The sequence below is a fragment of the Carassius carassius genome, chromosome 25 (genome assembly GCF_963082965.1).
Source record: "Carassius carassius chromosome 25, fCarCar2.1, whole genome shotgun sequence".
NCBI lineage: Eukaryota > Metazoa > Chordata > Actinopteri > Cypriniformes > Cyprinidae > Carassius > Carassius carassius.
The window spans coordinates 13,972,929-13,992,072 of record NC_081779.1 but is presented as its reverse complement, the minus strand read 5'-3'; the positions used below and the strand labels follow the sequence as shown (position 1 = coordinate 13,992,072).

Here is a 19,144-nt window from a genome sequence, read left to right as displayed (position 1 = left end):
TCTCCGACACAGCCGCCGACCAATAACCCGTCTGTCTGGGCAGAGACCAAGGGGATGAGCGCTCGCCGAGGCCCAATCAGCGCTTTTGTGTTGCCTGCCGGTGCCGGGGACTGGTCGTGAAGAGCTACAGCAGCGCTTCAGGATCGGAGAGTGAACCCGGAGCCAGAGGAACTTGAAGGGGTCAAGGCGAGTCAGGTGAGTCCGGGGATTCACGCGCGGCCTAGCCGGTATCGGATCGGATAGGGGAATTTGGGAGCGAGATGGTTTAAAATCGCATCCACATGCGATTCGGCAGTCATTTGGTGTAAATGAATGAGCTAAACGGTTAAAAAGGTTTTTGAGGGAGTCTGCTAAGCAGCCAGACAATAGCATAGCGGATTTTGCGTGGAAAGCAAAGCGCCTCTTACACGCAGCAATTCAAAGTGGCTGGCTAATACTATTAAAATGAGCTCGGGATCGCGCCATGGCGTATCACACGTCGAGCGGCTATTTCAAGAGCGATTCCGCGAAAAGCCAGTCATATTTAGAAGCAACTTTGACAAGTTCAGTGTCCAAAGCAGCATATATGCGTGAAACGGCTTTCATTGTTTCATCTGGTGTCCCGAGGGGTTAACCCAGATTGGCGGAGAAAGCCTCGCGTCCTCCCGGCTGTGTCTACAGTAGTGCAGTATCAGCTCAGACACAATGAAAAAGCCCAACATGTACACACATGCAACGGCATTAAAATAATCATAACGCTCGTATTCCAAGAATATCAACTCAAACGGGCTGTTTAGTGAGTGTTTTGGGGCTGTTGAGGGGAGCGGGCTTTCTCTCTTCAGTGCCGAGGGCACACGGATGGTGTACGGTGAGCCTATATAATTAGAAAAAAAAGATGTCGAAAATGCATCAGCCATTTACGTAAGTGAGGACGTTCTCTCAACTTGCTCCATATGCACGCAAATGGCTGCCCAACACTTGACAGACGCAAGAGTGAAATCTAATTCCAGCGTGAATGAAGGTATTGATCGAAGCCAACAGGGAGCCACTGATAATCGAGGGAGATGACGTTTAGAAAGAAACTCTGATCAATGATATGTGCTTTCTGTTAGTCGTTCACTGCAGACACGTCTAAAGGGAGACTGGGTTTACTTTATAGGCGTTTTATAGTCAGAGGCTAACTCTAGCAGTCTGATTTGCAGAGTTTGACCCCTCAAGAATTTTTCACATGAATGATTTAGTAGCTAGATGACAGTACCTTAGTTTGTTTGTGGAGACTTTTTTTTTTTTCATTTTAAGGAGCAAAAAGTAGGAAAACTCTTATTTTGCTACCATCCCAAAGTTTTTAAAACATGCACTCAGTAATTTTTGCTGATTTTTAAAAAACGTTTTACATTTAAATGATTTAACTGCACTACATCAAGTGGGTCTCCCTGCTCATGGGTGCTGCCATGTTGAGATCACATGACCTGCCTGTCATGCAATAGAGTGCATTGTCTGGTTCCAAAAGTAAAAATTCCTTTTATTTTCTCCATAGGAGAATTTATTTTTAACCGTAACTTGTACACATTTAAAAACCGACCTAACATGAACTACAAGGTTGGTAATCAACAGTATATGCTTTACACATCAGTTATTTCAACTTTTGTTATAATCATGTTTGACAGTGGAAATCCAGGTGAAAACTATATTACCCTTCATTCTGCAAAGAAATCTCCACTAATCGGTCAAATCAAGAAAATCACATCGAAAGAACTGTTTAGCACCCACCCACTGTCTTTGCTTTCACACTACCTAAATGTTAATATACACACATATTTTGCAATAAATGTACAATGTTGTTTCTATATACGTAAAAATAGTTTCACATACATATAACCCTCTCAAGGCAGGCGTTGCTGTTTTGCAACAGTTAAAAACTAAAAACCTTATTACTCCAGATACATATTTTATGTATCTGGAGTACTAAAAACTTTACTAAAGGTTCCTAAAGTTACTAAGTTACTAAAACTTAATTTGAGCCTGAGAGGGATCAACCGAGTTTATTTCACTATCTATATATATATATATATATATATATATATATATATATACACACATACACGCACAATTTTTTATTATCATTTGCAGTGCTTCATGGGATTGTATTTCTTTCCCTCATTCAAAGTTGTTAAGTGCCCATGAAAGTTTGTCTGATTTTCTAATGATATTTTTCTTTAACTTAAAGTAATGTCTTAATTGACCTTGTAGCTAGTTGGTTTAGTTCATGGTTTTATAACGTTTTATCAAGGCTTTAAAAATCCAAATAGGAAAAATACTTCTGGAACCAAGGCTTCTGCAGAGGTGACAGAGTAACTGCTAAGCTACTAATAGTCGCAACATAACAAACAGAATGAGTTTGAATTAAATGTGGCTATTATATGGATGTATGTAAAGTCAGGATAAAGTTTAAAACCACTGAATAGGAGCCAGCTGAATCTAAACACAAACTTTTTGAATGCACCTTTTAAGTTCAAGGAATTATTTAAGAAACTAACAGACTTATGTGCTCCTAGATATTTTTATAGCATATAAAAGTTTCCCACTTTGACATGTCTCAGAGAAAAAGCTCCCCGCCCACTGTTATTAAAGTCATTTATACTTATTGTGTGGAGAGAGAGGTCTGCATAGAAGTCACTGAGCATGTACTTCTCTAGAAATTATCCTGGTGAAATCATTCTAACGTCAGACGTAAGTAATCTGTGTAAACATCAGAACTGTGAAGAGAAAACATTTTTTTTTAGCAAGTAGCACATCTAAATAAGAGCCAATTGGAGTGTTTTCTGCTAATTTTGAAAAAGGCTGTTGCATACTGTGAGGGGCGCCCCACTAGTATTACATCCTCGAGCGGTCCAAACAATGTTCTTATTGACTGTTTTGCTCAAAGGCATTTTGTGTGGACTGTTCCCCCTCCTCCCTCTCAGGCGGAAGATACTTGGCAGTGCGGTATTTATTTTTCTACCTTTTTTTTTGGGCTATTCATCACTTTAGTCGGTGCACCCGAGCTCATGGCCATCGCCTGTGAAAGGATTTTATGCAGTTTGTTCTCTTTAATTTCCATGGTGCATGGGCATCTTATTGCTAGTTACTGTCTGGTTTTGTTAAGCCCACGAAACCTGTGAAGTGCAGTGTGAGGTGATAAGATGGAATACACTGAAATGAGCAAAGACTCTAAGCTCAAGTCATCAATGTAGATTTCATCATAGATCTGTCATGGTTTAGAGGCACCTGTTCAAGTACCTGTTCTACCTAGACCTGCTTCACACCAGATCTCATGTTCGTACTGGTGCTTTAGCACAACATTGGCATTCCCATACTGGATGCATGGATTTCCACTATAAATAGAAGCCTAATGCATATTTTTAAGTGGTTTGTGATTAATTGCTTAAGCCTCTTGTGTGCTGAGGATGGTTCACCCCCAAAAAATCTAATTCTTTAATTTGAATTGCAAATTTTTCAAAGTCAATGGGGTCCAAAGCAACATCAACATTCTTGAAAATATCATCTTATGTGTTCTCTATAAGAATGAAACTCACATCAGTGTGGGTAAATGATGGCAGAGTACAATTTTTGGGTGAACTATTCCTTTTTATAAGTGCAGAATTACTATTCACAATCTAAAGACGGATTCTGTGTTAGATCATATTTTGGACTTTAACACTTAACTCAACTTGGATTCAATCATGGGTTCATCTAGAAGAGGAGACCATGCCATTGAAGAAGACATTTGAGAGGGAAATCACATTTATAACTAGATATTGACTCTTGGATCAGGAAGAATACTTGACTTGGATGGGTTTCAGGACTGCTGAATGGTCAGAAAAGGTAGTGTTTAGAATTAGCAGTGCCCCTTTGGCAATCGCATTGAGTAGACACAACAAAACTACTTGCTCTGTAAACATGCGCCATGAGATTTACGGTAGTGCAAAATAATGATGTGGACCCAAGTTGTGCTAGTTTTGTAAAACGAACCCTCACTGCGACAATCCTGAGAGCCCAGAGCGGGGGCATTGACACTCAGATGTCGTCTCATTGATCTCCTACCCTTCAACGCACCTTCAGTGTCGTTAGTGTTGTTTTAAAGCCGGTTAGAATGAGAGGGAAATGGTCACGTCCAGTAGTTTTTTTTGTATTGTGTGATAGTGGGTTTAAAAAAGACCCTCAGGACTGAACTGTCAGGTCCAAAAGAGTTTTATTCATTGGCTCTTGGGTAAGCTAGGGGCGGTTGCTCACCCTTTTTCCAGATAAAGCTTATTGGTCGAGGAAACAATATGATCAAATGTCTTTTGGCTTTATAAAGCAGTGTAATGGACAACATCATTACCTCAGACCTTCCCATTGACATCATAGAGAAATTAGTTGTCATATACTCAGGAATGTTTTTGATTGTACTTTATTTTTCAGTTTGAGGTTTAGTCACAGGGTTAAGTTTTTAATAATTGATTTTCACTGCAGTTTATCATTTAGCCATATTCCTTTTTTTTAATTCAGTATTTGAACTCCAGTCCTTTCCCTCTAGATCAATTTGTATTCAAGTGGTGTTCATACTAATTATTTGTCATTTGTCTTTGATAAATCAGTCTGTATATCAAGTCTTTCGTTTTCATTGACTATATGAGAAGGTCTGATTGATACCTACTCAAAATCAGTGCTCATTTCATGACCCATAGTTATGTAAAATTGAGACCTGAATGTTTTGAAAAGAAAGAAATCAGGATAATTACCCCTTAATCAGAAACATTACATTTATTTAAAAATGTTCCCAAGCGAAAATCCTTTGAGGGTGAGAAGTCTTGTCTGTTGCTTGTACATGCTACTAATTGTTATTGATGATGTTAATGAATGTGAACTGATAAATCTAGACCAGTGAAAGAAGTACAAATAAAGAGAGAAGTAAGTCAAACTGTTTTAGGGCCTGACACCAGTCTATGTTCAGTAGTATACAGTAGGAAGTGTTTTAGAAAGGGTTAAGGGATAGTTAACTCAGAAATTAACATTCATTCTCTCATTATTTACTCACCCTCATGTCATTCCAAACCTGTGTGACTTTCCTTGTTTCTGCAGAACACAAAAGAAGATATTTTAGAGATAGATGTGTTGTCCACACAAGGAAAGTCAGTGGGGTCCAAAACCGCATTGGACCCCATTGTCTCTTAAAATGATTCTTCAGATCTTCTTTTGTGTTCCGCAGCTCTGGGTTTTCTTTTAATTCAAAACTATTAAACATTGTTTTCATTCATTTAAGCGCAGCTGAAATAAATATTAGATGTGTGAAAATTAGAAATGTTGACTGAAATAACTGAGGTAGCTGAAATAAGGTTAAGTTGATATGCTTTTCCCAAAAAATTTAAATTGACTAAAAACTGAAAAATTAATTTTGTATACACCATATAATAATATTCAAATATGGTCCAGAATGACAAGATGGTGAGTAAATGATGTTAGGTTCTTCATTTTAGGATGAACTATTGCTTTAAAAATCTATTTCAAATTAGAACAACTTGAAAAAGGAGGAATCTGCTTAGATGCAGCCTATGTTACAGATCAGACTTTCATGATTTTTCTTCAACATTGAAGGTTAAGCATATGGCTAAGCTAAAATAAGTGATTTGCAAAGCAATTTGTGCTAGATGTCAGCCTGTGTCTCATTTTTAGCACACTGTTTTAGAGGTATCTGAAACCCTCTGGTGGTTGTCAGTTGCACAGAGGCCTTTGACTCCTCAGTTTTTTCCGCTCAGCTCTGTCGGTTGCTGATTAATTATTCCCCACCATTTTAGTTGTGAGATCTTAGGTGGGCACAGTGAGCAGGTTCTGAGAGGAACGTTTGAGTCGACTGTAATGCGTCGCTTGTATGTTGGTGCACTGGTCTTGTTAACACCTGAATGGGGAGGCTGCGTTCTGCGGGCCTCATGCAATGCTTATTAAACCCCACGCAGAAACAATCAGCCCAGATGAATGGCTTCCTGTGAAGTTTAATTAGAGGGCCTCCCTGATGCTTTAGCTGGATAAACAGCAGCAAGAAACGACATGACGGGCCTCTTGCGTTGATTGTTGAAGATTGTGTGTATGTGAAGTGCAAGAAGCCCGACTGGAAATGAAGATGTTTTTAGGTTTAGGAATGTTGTCGTTTTTTTTTCTCTCTTTTTCCCCAGTGGATGGTGTCTTACCATCCCAATCGCGAAATAGATGAGTTTTTCAAGCTTCAGGAGTCTTGGCCGTCACGAGAGCTCCGGATTGTTGTTAATTTGCTCGACGTCTCTCAAGTGGGATTTCTCTGAAGATGAGGTGTGGACTGCATTAATTGCAGCGGGTCCAGGTATTGGCTGTGGTTGAAAAATTCAGAAGTATTGATTCAGGCCAAACTGTTTTCATCATTCCACAATGTATTACATTGCAGCGAGACGGAAGCTTTGAGTGAATGTGAAGCGCATAGACCCGTTTTATGATTACACTGGGAGGTATAGGCGTATAGTCCCCAGATGGGTGGCTTTTGTAGCACGAGGTTCTCCGGCTGAACTCGTTTCAGGAGCGAGAGAGCTGTGTGGTGGGTTGAGCTGATCAAAAGACTGCTGGAACACTTCAGTACAATATGAAAGAGTAAGCGGAACCCATCCGAAGCATTTCTCTGTGGAACCATCTTAGTTTTCATGGCCCGGGGGCTAGTTTGTCTATTAAAGTTGATGGACCTGACATTGTATATGGCGTTGCATCATTTATTTAAGCTAAAGTAGTCTTCGAAATGTTTTTGTTTTGACTATACGCAGTCATAAACTTCTCTTTTATTATTGTGACACTGTGTCCAGCTGCAACAACCACTTAACGGGACAGTTCACCCAAAAATTGTTAGCATTTGTACTACGTCATGTTATTCATAGCCTGTGTGATGCAATATGTTAATACTTAATATGTACAGGGTTAATACGTTAAAATTGGAGTCTCAATTGACTTTCATTGTATTGACAATAACAGTTACAACATTGTTCAAAATTTGTGTTCCACAGAAAGAAAGTCAATTAATTTTTTATTTAATTTCATTCTTGGGTAAATTATACCTTTTCAACTGGTTGCTATGAACCCCTTAAGTATGAAAAAAACTGTAGCAAATTCATTTTTGTCCATTGAAATAAAAATAAAAAATAGCTTAGAAAATTGGGAACCTTGTCTTGGCATCTAACTGAAATGGAAAAAATGACTAAATCTGTACTAAAATGACTAAATCTGAAACAAATAAAAATAAGGAAAATAGAAATATTTATAAAACTGAAAGTAATAAAAAAGAGAAAAGCACATAACAAAATTACTCAGATTTAAACTAAAATTAAAATGAAAACTGATTTATTTAATTTAAATAATAAATACTAAATAGTACAAATATTGCTTAAATAACACCTGATCTGACCTGGTTTTACTTGATGCTTGTTCTCTCATATCATCTAGGACCACTTTACAGGGTTAAAGTTTGCTTTTGACGTGACATTGCTGGATCCATAGAGTAGACTGGAAAAAAAAAAAGGCTGAAACGGCTAACTAAAATGTATAAATAAATAGAAAGCAAAAATAATTCAGCTGGTATATTTGAGGAAATCTCTGAAAGCTGCCGTACCTGTAGTTAACCTTGATAAGAATTATAGCTGATTCTCTGTACATGCGCAACCGCAAGATTCAATTCCCATAATCCCTGCACAAATGCCTCTTTGTCTTATTACTGTGTTTAGCAGATTAACAAATCGAACCTTAGCACATTTCAGCATCCTCTCCATACCCCTCCATTCAGCCGCAGGCCTTTGTTTCTTGGGTCATTCTGTTGGAATCAGAAAGGGTGCGTGATCTCTCTTCAGCCGGTATGGATGGAGCTTGTGCGAATGCAGAAATCTGGGTTTTCTTGAAGTTTCCCGTGCACACTCCTTGCAGTCCATCTCTCCAAGCCTATCTGCTTTTCCAGAGCACTGGTTCCTTGGTGGAAGTCATGTTTTCCCCGAGTGTATGTCTCTGTGCCCATTACTTTGAGCGCCAGAAGGGAGCCTCTGCAGATTTTATCTCAACTTGATAAAGCACTGGTCATGTGCGTAAAGGTAGAGTGCACGTATTTGTATTTTGCATATGATTTTATTTGAATATGGCAGTTTTTTTTTTTTTTTTTTTTTGCCTGACTGTCCTCCCTGCCTCTTTCCCAATTCAGCCCCATTTTAAAATCATTTTGCTACCTCGCTTTCTCCAGATGGCTCACGTTCCAGCATTTTTCCTTTTTTTTTCTCTTCTTTTTGTTTAAACAACGTATGCCCCACCCTGTGGTCTGAAGTTCTGCAATGAGCCGTCTTGACAAGGTGCCAGGTTTTAGATTCAGCGTCTTGTAAGAAGTACATTTTCCTCTTACTGCCCCCTTTGGCCCCCTCCTTTTTGTCTTTTTTTCAATCTGTCTTTTTTCTCTCTCTCTCTGTGTTCGTGTGACGTCTTGACCACTAACGGCTACATATTAAGAGATAATTCCATACCCTGAGGTTACAAACCGGCTTAGACTGGCTCTCTCGCATTTTGACTCCACTGGGTACCCTGGGTGAAAAAAAAGATATTGTAACTCCGTTTTTTTTTTTGTTTTTTAAAGGAACAGGAGACTAATTTTCCCTGAGAATGACATCAGTTCAGTCTGCAGTGCTTAAAACAAACATGTTGTGCATTTATGAATGCTACAAGGATTGCTCATGTCCCTAAAAGCATGACCAGGCAAACCACAATGCACGACTTCTGTTCTGAAATATGATTATTGGAAAGATTTTTTTTTTACATCACTATGCACCTGAGTAACAGTAATGCAGCCTTTATTTTAGAACATTCGTTCTCCAGTTGCAAAAGGTTTATCAATTGTACAGTGGAGACCAATGCTTATTTTCACATAAGGGAAATTGTCACAAGGACTATATCTCTTGTAACTAAGGTTTGAGACAGAAATCCGTTCCTTTTTTTGTGACAAGTTACAACATATGTTTCAAACATGTAGATTAACATGACGGCACACTGACATACATTCAGACAAGAGTCCGATATATAATGAAGGCAGGTTTTCATTTAAGGATTGGAGCGTGTCATCAGGACAAAAGGTATTGTTAATGTCAGGTTGGAGTGGACATGTTGTCATATTTTAAATGTCATGTATATAATCTATTAATTAATTAACAATCTTATCCAATGTTCAATATATATCTGTTAGCCAAAAAAGTGTTAATTTTTACATTTGATTTAATAGAAACATTTTAATTATTAATTTTTTTTTTTTTAAATGTTTTATTTTTTCATAATTGTTAAACGTTTTAAATTTAATTGTAATTTAATTTAAAATAAAAATTGTCCTGGTCAATAAAAAGTGGACATGCCACGTCTGCAAAAATGTACTTTAAAAATTAGCCTACCTTCAGAAATAGACACTGCACTAAAAATATGTATGTAAAAATTGTGACAACTAGCCCCATTCATCTAAATCAGGTGATCTTAACTGGCATAAAATCAATTTTTTTTTTTTTTTTTTTTTTTTTTCTTTCTCGTAATGGCTTTGACTAATTTACGTTGTTATTTTGTAACCATTTTTTAAATCTTCATTCAGCCTCTTAGGGATATCAGAGCGATTCATCTCCACCATTGCTGCTTTTTTTTCACGTTTCTTCTCTTTGTGAATTTTCTCTCTTCTGGCAAGAGTGTTATAATGTGTTTCTCCTTAACCTTGAAGTCTGTCTGTATCTTGTATAAATAGGTCTGTAGCTTTATTCAGATCCTCTCCATTCGTCTCTCTACAGTCGCCGCCTCTGTTAGAAAACCTCCTGTTGAGGGTTTTTCTCATTCCTCTACGTATTTAAGCTGAAGTTTGGATGTGAGGATTTCTGAGGAAGAGCAGTGGCAGAAAGGGAACCGGGCCCGTCAAGAGGGAATTCCTATTGGTCAATGCAGTCTGGATCCGAGTGTCGAGGTTTGACTGAAAACGAAAGTTCAGTTTCATTCAGTATTTCCTCCTCGTGTTTGCAGCTCTGTGTGGTTTTTGTACTTGCTACTAACTCGGGGCCTCTGGTTAGCACTGTTCCTCACATGTTTGAGGAAACCTGGTTTGCGTTCGAGGCGCATTTCCACACTGTATTAAACCGCTGTTTGCGTCTACAACCTCTTTCGGTATCTTAAAGATCTTGTTGATGTCTTTATTTGGTCTCTTTGTCTTCAGCCTCACTCCCCCACACACTTCCTCCCCTTTGCCCCCTGCCACTGCCCCCACCCTCCTCCTGATCCGCCCCTCCCTCCCTCGGGCGACAGCAGAAGAGGAATTGATTAGTGGCACGGCTTAAAAATAGAAGGGCCTGTTGTCATGGCAACGGCCACAATGAGCTGTTGTCTTGTTTAATGAAGACCGGGATTTTAAGTGTTGTAGCTGAACCGTACAGTGAGTGGGAGACGCCATTTCTGGCTAGGTGTGCACAGACCCCGGTATGGAGATATTAGAAGTGATCTCGCCCCTTCAGTCCAAACCTTGCATTGTGCGGTATGCAGATAGTCGTGAATGTTTTTGTGCGTGTACGTGCGCACATGCTTGACGTGTAGCTTTGCAGGTACGACTACCAGTCTGCTTTGTCGCAGTATCATCCTGGTTGCTTTACCCTCAGGTGCTCACTGAATCTGCAGAAGTGCAATAAGGTAAGGCATCAAATGCATCATGCGCTGGCAGCTCTAAAACACATTATTGACTCAACCCACATCCTGTTACCCAAACGTCCCGTATGCATCAAGCCGACCAATTACAACTCTGTTGCCATGGGTGCCATCAGCCTAATTGGCCTCATTAGTGTCAGAAACGGGCTGTATGCAAAGTTTGGTCAAATTCCCAGCAGATCTCTCTTTTGAGTAATATACAGTAATAGTTAGCCATTGTGTAGGTCGTTGGTGAGGACAACGGTCCAATTAGCGAATAAACCATTAAGCTTTAGATACTGTACTCGACTCAACCTCCCAGAAGTGGTTTTGAAATTCCTGTCAGCGTAGGAGCGTGCGCACAATGTGCCGTTTGGTGACAGTATGCTAATGCACCTCTCCTGAAATTCCCCCTCAGCATCCTACTTTTGTGACATCACAGCACAGCTGACTTACAACATCTCAATTATGCTTGCATCACATTGCAGCTGGATTGCGTGTGATGAGAGAAATTATTTATACTGATAAATATGTCAACAAGCTTTTTTTTTTTTACTATTTGAATTTTCATTTGCATCTTATGAATTCAATTGTTGTAGAGCTCCAGTGGGATTCTTTGAATGTGATTTGATGGGGTTTGCTTGGTTTTAGGAAGGTCATTAATCCAGGAGTGCTCAGGGCCGTGGGCTCCCAAATTTTATGATCCCTTTGCTAGGGATTCCCTTCCTAAAATATAATATTTTATATTTTAAAATATAATATTTATATTTTTATAAATGCAGACCTGTTTATAGTGAGCATTCTGTTATGAAGACAAAGTTTGTTAATTCACTTTCATTAGTTGTTTTAAATGTAGTTTTTTTTATCGTTGTTAATTGGCTTTTATTTATTGCTGTACTGAATCCAAAGCAAATTACTGAAATATTATCTTATTATTAATTTTTTTTTCTTTTAGAAATATTTTTTTCTACTCTGTACTAGATTATTACAAAAATATTTTGAGTACAGAGCCTCATCATATATATATTTGACAGCATTTTCAGCAGCGTTCCTATTCTAAGATTAGTTTCCAAGTAAAATCTTTTTTTTTTTTTTTTTTTAGTTATCCAATATCCATTTTTGTCAAGTTAATGATTTGTGAAAAGGCTCGCTATTCCTTGATAATATGTGAATGCTCAAACTAAAAGTAATGTACTGTTTATTCCCTGGAAAACAAGAACTGATAAAAAGTAAATGTGTACCTTGAATGAAGTAGTTGCTTAGGATTAAAGCGTCTGCCAAATGCGTAAATTGAAATTTGCAAGCTTCTCCCCCTATTCTAACTATATATCTCTGGGACTCTTATTGGTTATGATTTTTTTAGAGATGAACTGTTTGCTAATCTCAAATGATGTTTGGTGCTTATATCAGTACATAATATACTGCCCTCTAAATTCATTGGTATGTTGTACTTTAATTTCTCTTCAGTTCTAATAATTAATGTTGATATTACAGTCTGTCAGATTTTCTGCATACGGAACCGCAGAAATTAAAAACTGCAACTCCATCTATATAAAACGGAGTATACATCACCTAGCCCAAAACCCAGTGTGCGGTAAATATCACACACACTGTTGCCATTACAATCACCACAAGTCAACATTTGAGAATTTGTGGAGTTTAAGGTAGCTCTGACTCCTTTTGCTGATCCGGTTCACTTATACTGTACATCATGCTCCAGATACACTTTATTTGTATATCTGTATAATAAAAGGATAACGTAATTTTTTTTAGACTGGTTCCCAAGCATTTTCCTCATTTACTGTTGGTCTGACAATCCAAATCATCCTACCCCAAAAGTCATGCCTTTGATTGAGTCAATGGTGTGTTGCGTTGTGCTGGTCAGGATGCTTCAACAAGCAGCGCTTTGTTTTTATAGCGACACAAGAGGAACATCTTTGCTGGAAACTACTCCAAATTGTGATCAAATTCTGGATCACTGGATGTTCGAGTTAATTTCAGATGCCTTGAGCCATTTTGCTAATAAGTTTATGTTCTAAAAAGCATTTTAGAAAAGCAGATGATTAGAGATGCACCGATCGATGCATGCAATCGATCAGCCAGGGATCGGAAACGGCTGACTTTCCTCATGATCGACGACCGGCCGATCAGTCTCATTTCTTTCCGATTTCGAGCCGATTCGTTTTGTTACCAGTGGCACACGCAACCAGGTCACGTCAGCCACACATTCTCGCACTCTTCTCTCTGATGACTTCTTCTCTCTCACACACATCTTATTTACTCCGGTTAAATAGAGCTTGTATTGTGCATTATTTTAGTAATTTCTGCATGTTTTGCACTGACATCAAATGTGTGTGCATCACCATTGATCTATATTAGTGGAGCACACAAGCCGGCCCGAGCTCAATCTCAAACAGCTTGTGAGCCACAAATACCAAAATGAGTGGCTTACTGCGCCAAAACATTCAAATACATACATAATTGTCAAAATGCATATCTTGGCGAGTATCCAGTTAAACAGTATGTTTTGGAAAGTTAAATAGTTGAGAGAGAACGTGTGTTGTCTTACAGTATATTGGGTCCATGGATAAACTTAAAGGGGCCGCAGTCCAATATCCCTGCTGCTGTCTGTCATGTTAATCACTGTTAATTACTGACTTTTTACTTGTTTCTTTTATGAAAATAAAACTGCATAGAAGAAAAGTAGATTTTTGTGTGTATATGCTGTCAATTATAGCTCTTAGAAATAATTTTTTTTAAATTGAGGCAGATCACGCTAACTAAAAAATCAGTATCAGCCAAGAAAATCACAATGGGTGTATCTCTACAGATTATGAGTTTTGTCCCAGAGTACCAGTAAAATAATGTCAAGCCCTGCTTAAACCTGGCCTAGCTTTCAGAAAAGTCAAAAAAGCTTCTCTAATCTAAGGTCGTGTTCTGTAAAGTCATTTGATTCATGTTCTTGAGGGGTTTAGGGAGCTGTTCTGTTGACAATCTTTCACACGTTTAAGCCCAAGTGTTCTGCCAGTCCATATTGATCAGAGGGCTAACTCACTCAGGAGACTTAATTTGAAAACAGAAAGGTGACAAGTAACTGTTGTGAACTAGTTAGCCCCTAAAACATCTCTGTGGTCCAAAGTGCATGTTTTGTGGTCAGGTGTGCTGTGTTCCTTTTCATCTTATTCGGCTGTTTTTCTTTGGTTAAACCTATTCTTGGATAATCAAGTGGTGGATACCGGAGCAAGTAGGAGCGAGAGCAAAAGTGACAGCTGAATGAGAGCAATCACTCAGGTCTTGACCAAACAGGTGTTGTCACCGGAGTCATGGCTGAAGAAATGGCTGCATGAGATCATGAGGCCCAGGTCTGCTGTTCAAGTCATATTTCTGCTTTACGTGCCCTGAGGGAGGTCACACTCTCGCTGGTGCTTTGTCGCTTGTGAAAGCGAGTTCACGGAGTGGCAACCAGCTGCTGAGGAGCTGAAGATAAACCTCCTAATGGCAAATGGAGGGTCGTCACCTTGTTGACATTTCGTTTTTGCAACATGCCAGAAGGGCTTGGGTGTACGGCAATTTTGGAAGCGGGAATCTAGGCTCTCCAAATTTAAGGCAGAAATACACTAACATGACTTTTGCCCTGATTTGTGGTCTGAACGTGTTGATGCGAGTTGCCAAAAGCCAATTAGCAGATTTTGGGCTGTTAGAATTGACACTGATTACACATAAAGTAGTGTATGATGGGCATAGACCTGATTTTGGGCTGATTTTAGAGCCAGTTTTTTTTTTTTTTTTGGTCATGTGTCTCCTAACAACAAACAAAGATTTTAGTGTATTCTAGCCTTTAGACATTTAAAATCGCTGGTCTTTTTTTAAAGGCTTGGCAGCAAACGTGGTCACTACATGGTCCCCTTAAAAGTGACTGTAGCCAAGTCATCCATCATTTCCTATCATAGTTATTTGTATGATTAATAGAAGATTAAAGGTGCCAGGTTTTTTTTTTGTTCTCTCATCCCTTGCCTTTATTTTAGAGGGTTATGTTTTTCTAGTTCATTAGCTTAAATATTTAAGTCCACTTGTTTATGGTTGAATATTTCGCGTTACGTCTACACACTCTGTTCGTTGCGGTGAAAGTACGGAGGATGTTTATGAAGTGTTTATCCAGGACCGAGAGCTCTGACATGATAAATATCAAATCCGAACCCCTCTTCACAAATAATGTAAACAGAAATAAAGTCTTTTCATCTTCCTCTAATCCAAAGTCCACAGAGGTCTTTTTAAAGGGACAGTACACCCAAAAATTAGTCTTCAGTTATTCGCCCTCATGTTGTCCCAAACCTGTATGACTTTACTGTCTTCCATGGAGCACAAAATAAGAATTTTTTTTTTAAAGTTATCTCTGTGTGTTTTTTTTGTTTTGTCCATACAGTGGTTTTATACCATACTACTGACTAATTTTATGGACAAAAATGTTCTTCAGCATATCTACAGAAGAAAGTAAGTTATACAGGTTTGAAACGTCATAAAATTTCTGTCATTTACTCACCTTCATTTTTGGGTTTACTATTTCTTCCCACTACGTCCATACTGTTGCACCTTTTGCAGATACATTAAAAATCAATTAGCTCCTGCTGAAAAGCCAACCAAATGATTTCCCAACAATTTCTGAGAAGATTACTGTGAAGTTTGCATCCAGACATCAGTCATTTTGCAAGTGTTCATGGCTCTCACCCTATATGACCCTATGCCAAGCCTGCTCGCTCCAGCTTTAACTAGGTTATTGCGTCAACGCCTGCCCTTCACTATTAATCACTCTCCTTATATTTAAACCCCAAAGAACTGCAGTTCCATCCAAATGGATACTTACAAGAACAAAACGAGCAGCCAGACCTGCTCTTGCCCAATGCATATTGTTTTTTTTTGTTTGTTTATTTGTTTTATTCATCAGGGTGGGCACACACACCTTTAGCGATGGTGTAGCAGCCATTTTGAGGTCTCCGTGCTCAGCATCAGATGCTGCAAACAGGAAAGGCTTAATCTAGCCAATTGAGCGGGTGGGTGATCAGAGGGGCTGCATGCGAACAGGCAGATTTGGGAGATAGGCCAGGCTCCGAGGGTGGGGGATGGGGGCGACAAACGAAGATGGGTGCAAACCCCTGTTCTTTCACGATAAATGTTGTGCCTTAGGACTAAACTTGGGGAAATTAAGAGGATACATCGCTATTCTTGCATGAAGGAATCTGAGCGTTTAGATATCAGACCAGTCCTGGGGCAGTACTAGCGTGACGTTTAAAACAAGGCACCTTGTACCTCTCTGGGTGAGGGATGCAGTGCCACCGATGCTTTGGTCTGGGAGGTGGGGCAGGGAGTTACGTCAGCCAAATGAATTGTCATGATGCAGATCATGCGTGAAATGAGCTGCGGATTCCTTCGTGCACTTGCAACTGGCCATATTATCATCATCACTTCTTTTTGCTGGTGATTTTTTTTTTTTTACACACTTTCCAAATCAGTTCTCTTTTGCAGGGGAGCAAGGGTCTTTGATTTTGCATGTGTGTATGGGTTCAGAGGGCGATGGCGTTTGCAGTGGGGGCAGAAGGAGGAGGACATTTTTGTGCTTGCAGTGATCTGATCGACAGGCAGCAGTGGCGTGTGCATAAAGAAAATGGTGTGCCGGTGGGGGATGGGCAGAGGGGAATTAAGGGTTGGCATTATGACAGGGTAGCGTGTCAGGAGAGTGCTGCTGTCTTTTTTTTTTTCATTCCATTTCTTCATTTGTTCCGTTTTCTTCATCTTCAGTCTGCCCTAACCCCCAACTCTGCCCCCCACCTGAACCGATTAAGATCCCAAATGTGCATTCTGAATGTTACAATCGGTTTACAAAAAAAAGAATAAGAACTGAAAAGTAGTTTGTGGTCATCCGTACCTTTAAGGGGCCCCCAGAAAGTGAGCGTGTGTGTTTATTTTTACAACCGAGGGAGGAAAAAAAGGAATACTTTTTTTGGAAGGGGGGAGGGGTGGAGAGCGAGAAGGGAGGGGTCAGTTTTTGCTCTGCTTTGTGGTGTGTGGCACAGCTGTTTTAGAATGGTGGGTCTGAAGGGCACAAAGTGAGTCTTGTGTCGATATGGCCCATCAAACCACACGAACACATACTCAAATTGTTCCTAGTTTTTAGGCCTTTTCCCTACCTTACCAAGAAGTCCTGCACGAGTAACTATCCAGGGACCATCCGAAAGGGATCAGTGGGACTGTATGGCGGGACAGAAGTTTGATTAGATAAAATGGAGATTTGAAAGTTGTGGTGTAGGGTGTTGCGAGGGTCGCAGGGTGAGATCACCTGATAATCAATAAGCAACACGGCTCGTCCGCGGTGTGCTCACGCACACCATTTTACTCTCTATCTCTGTTTTTCTTTTTCTCGCTCTCTCTTTCTTTTCATCTCTGAGCTGCTGCTGCTGCGTTGGCTGGCGTAGTGCCCAAAGCAGCGAGTCTGTCGTGGAGTGCGCGTGTGCAGGTTTCTGGGGAGGAGGATGATGATGAAGGGGGTGGCTGGGATGTTTGTGTGTGTGTGTGTGTGTGTGTGTGTGTGTGTGTGTGTCGATATGCAAAAAGGGGGGGTAGATAAAGGAGTGGGCCGAGTAAAGAGAGTCTGGTTTTTGTAGCAGCTGACTGAGACAGTCATTATATTATGTAAAGGGTAGGGGGGGTGGTGTGGGGGGGTCAGACTGACGTGCACTGCACGGACCTCCTGATTGGCTGGCTGGTGCCATTGTTGGTTATGACTATGCTTGTGCGTTTATTGCTTACGCACTCCCTCACTCTTTCTACTGTCTCAGTCACGCAGGCACTTTTTTTCCCCTCTCGCTCGCTCTTTAACCCCCCCCCCTTTTCCCACTTACGCATTTGTGAAAGGTGGGTGGTTTGTAGTAAGGATACAACATTATATATCAGTGCTTTATGTGCTTGCTTCTTAATTCTTCAGTCATTGTTGTTTAATTGAAGGACGTTATGTGGCTTTCTCTTAAAACTGTACTGGAATATTTTTCGCAGAGTTTTGAAAGAGAGATAACCGGATGTTTTTGTGCTTGTTAAAGCCAATCTCTTAAGTTAGACTTTGGGATGCAATGCAACGGTGGATGTATGATTAAACTATGCCAGAAAAAGAATGAGTGAACGATGACATGAGAAATAATGGGATGATAGAGAGATGATGAAGTGATCAGGGGACCAATTACAGCTCAATTTAATTTGTAATTGGGGATGTCCCTACAATAAAGCATTTTAAGACCAGTCGCTTGTGTGTCTCGGGAGCTTAATTGGGTTTAGGAATAACTACAGGACTGTGTTTCATAAGAACTACAGATGAATGTGAGCGTAAGGTCAACCGGGTGTAGTATTAGATTTGCCAGAAGAAATTTGGCCAGTTTAAAAAAAAAAAAAACTATCCTGGGTGTCAAACATTCAGCAAGGCTGCATTAAATTGATCACAACTGAATTGCAAAAGTTTTTATTTCAAATAAATGCAGTTCTCTTAAACTTTCCATTCGTCAGAGAATCTGAAAAAAGGTATTACATTTTCCTCATAAACATTAAGCAGTATGACTGTTTTCAGTATATCAATGATTTCTAAAGGATCATGTGACACTGAGGACCGGAGTCAGGGCTGCTGAAGATTCAGCTTTGGCAATACAGGAATAAATCATTTTTAAAGAAGAGAAAACTTTTAAAGTTGTTTTTGATCAACTAAATGCCGCCTTGGTGAGCATAAGAGAGAAATTTCTTTTTTATCTTACTGACGCAAAACTTTTTAAGTGTTTTTTAATTATTTTTGACCATTGTTTACTTTATAACAATTTTATAATTTATTTTTTTAAATAATCCTACAGTGGAGACCTGGAATTAGTTTTTTCTTCTTCTTTTTTTTCGGACTGTCAGTGTTGTCGTTATTTGCTGTAAGTTACACATTTCAGAGTGGATTGATGAACTGATCTGGCTTGGGACAGTTGTCCGAATCAGCTGGAAAACATGAATTCATGCTTTCTTACTGTATTTAAAATAATAGATTCTTTTGAATATGTTAAACCAACAAAAAAATATCTATACATGTTCTTTTTAAAGTGTACTTTTAAGATGTTTTTCCTCACATCATTCTGCAGGACACACTGAACTTCTCCACATGCCGTGACTTTGATAACCCTGATCTGCCATGTTTTATCTTAAACTTTAGCTGAATATTCATAGAAATGTAGCTTGCTAGACTGTCAGAATAGAAGTCCGCAAAGTTTTCAAATTTATATCACTATATCAGAAAAGTCAGAAAGTAATTGGTCATTGGTCACAGAGGTCTTGGATTACTGCAACCAGAAATGTGGAGGTGTCACATGTCCAGTTAGTGAATACAGATTAATCTCGCCCACAAGCTCACACACACATGCACTTCTAAAGCCTTTTTCTTAATATTATGGCTAGG

The 19,144-nt window shown here is 39.3% G+C and overlaps 1 protein-coding gene across 1 annotated transcript in view; it reads left to right on the top strand.

Annotated features, from left to right (window-relative positions):
• LOC132104262 (transcriptional repressor p66-beta-like) overlaps positions 1–19,144 on the top strand; it is a 36,356-nt gene continuing 17,212 nt past the window's right edge. The window contains exon 1 of the mRNA XM_059509595.1: positions 1–195. The gene's annotated coding sequence lies outside the window, so the exon portion shown is untranslated. The remainder of the gene's footprint in view (positions 196–19,144) is intronic.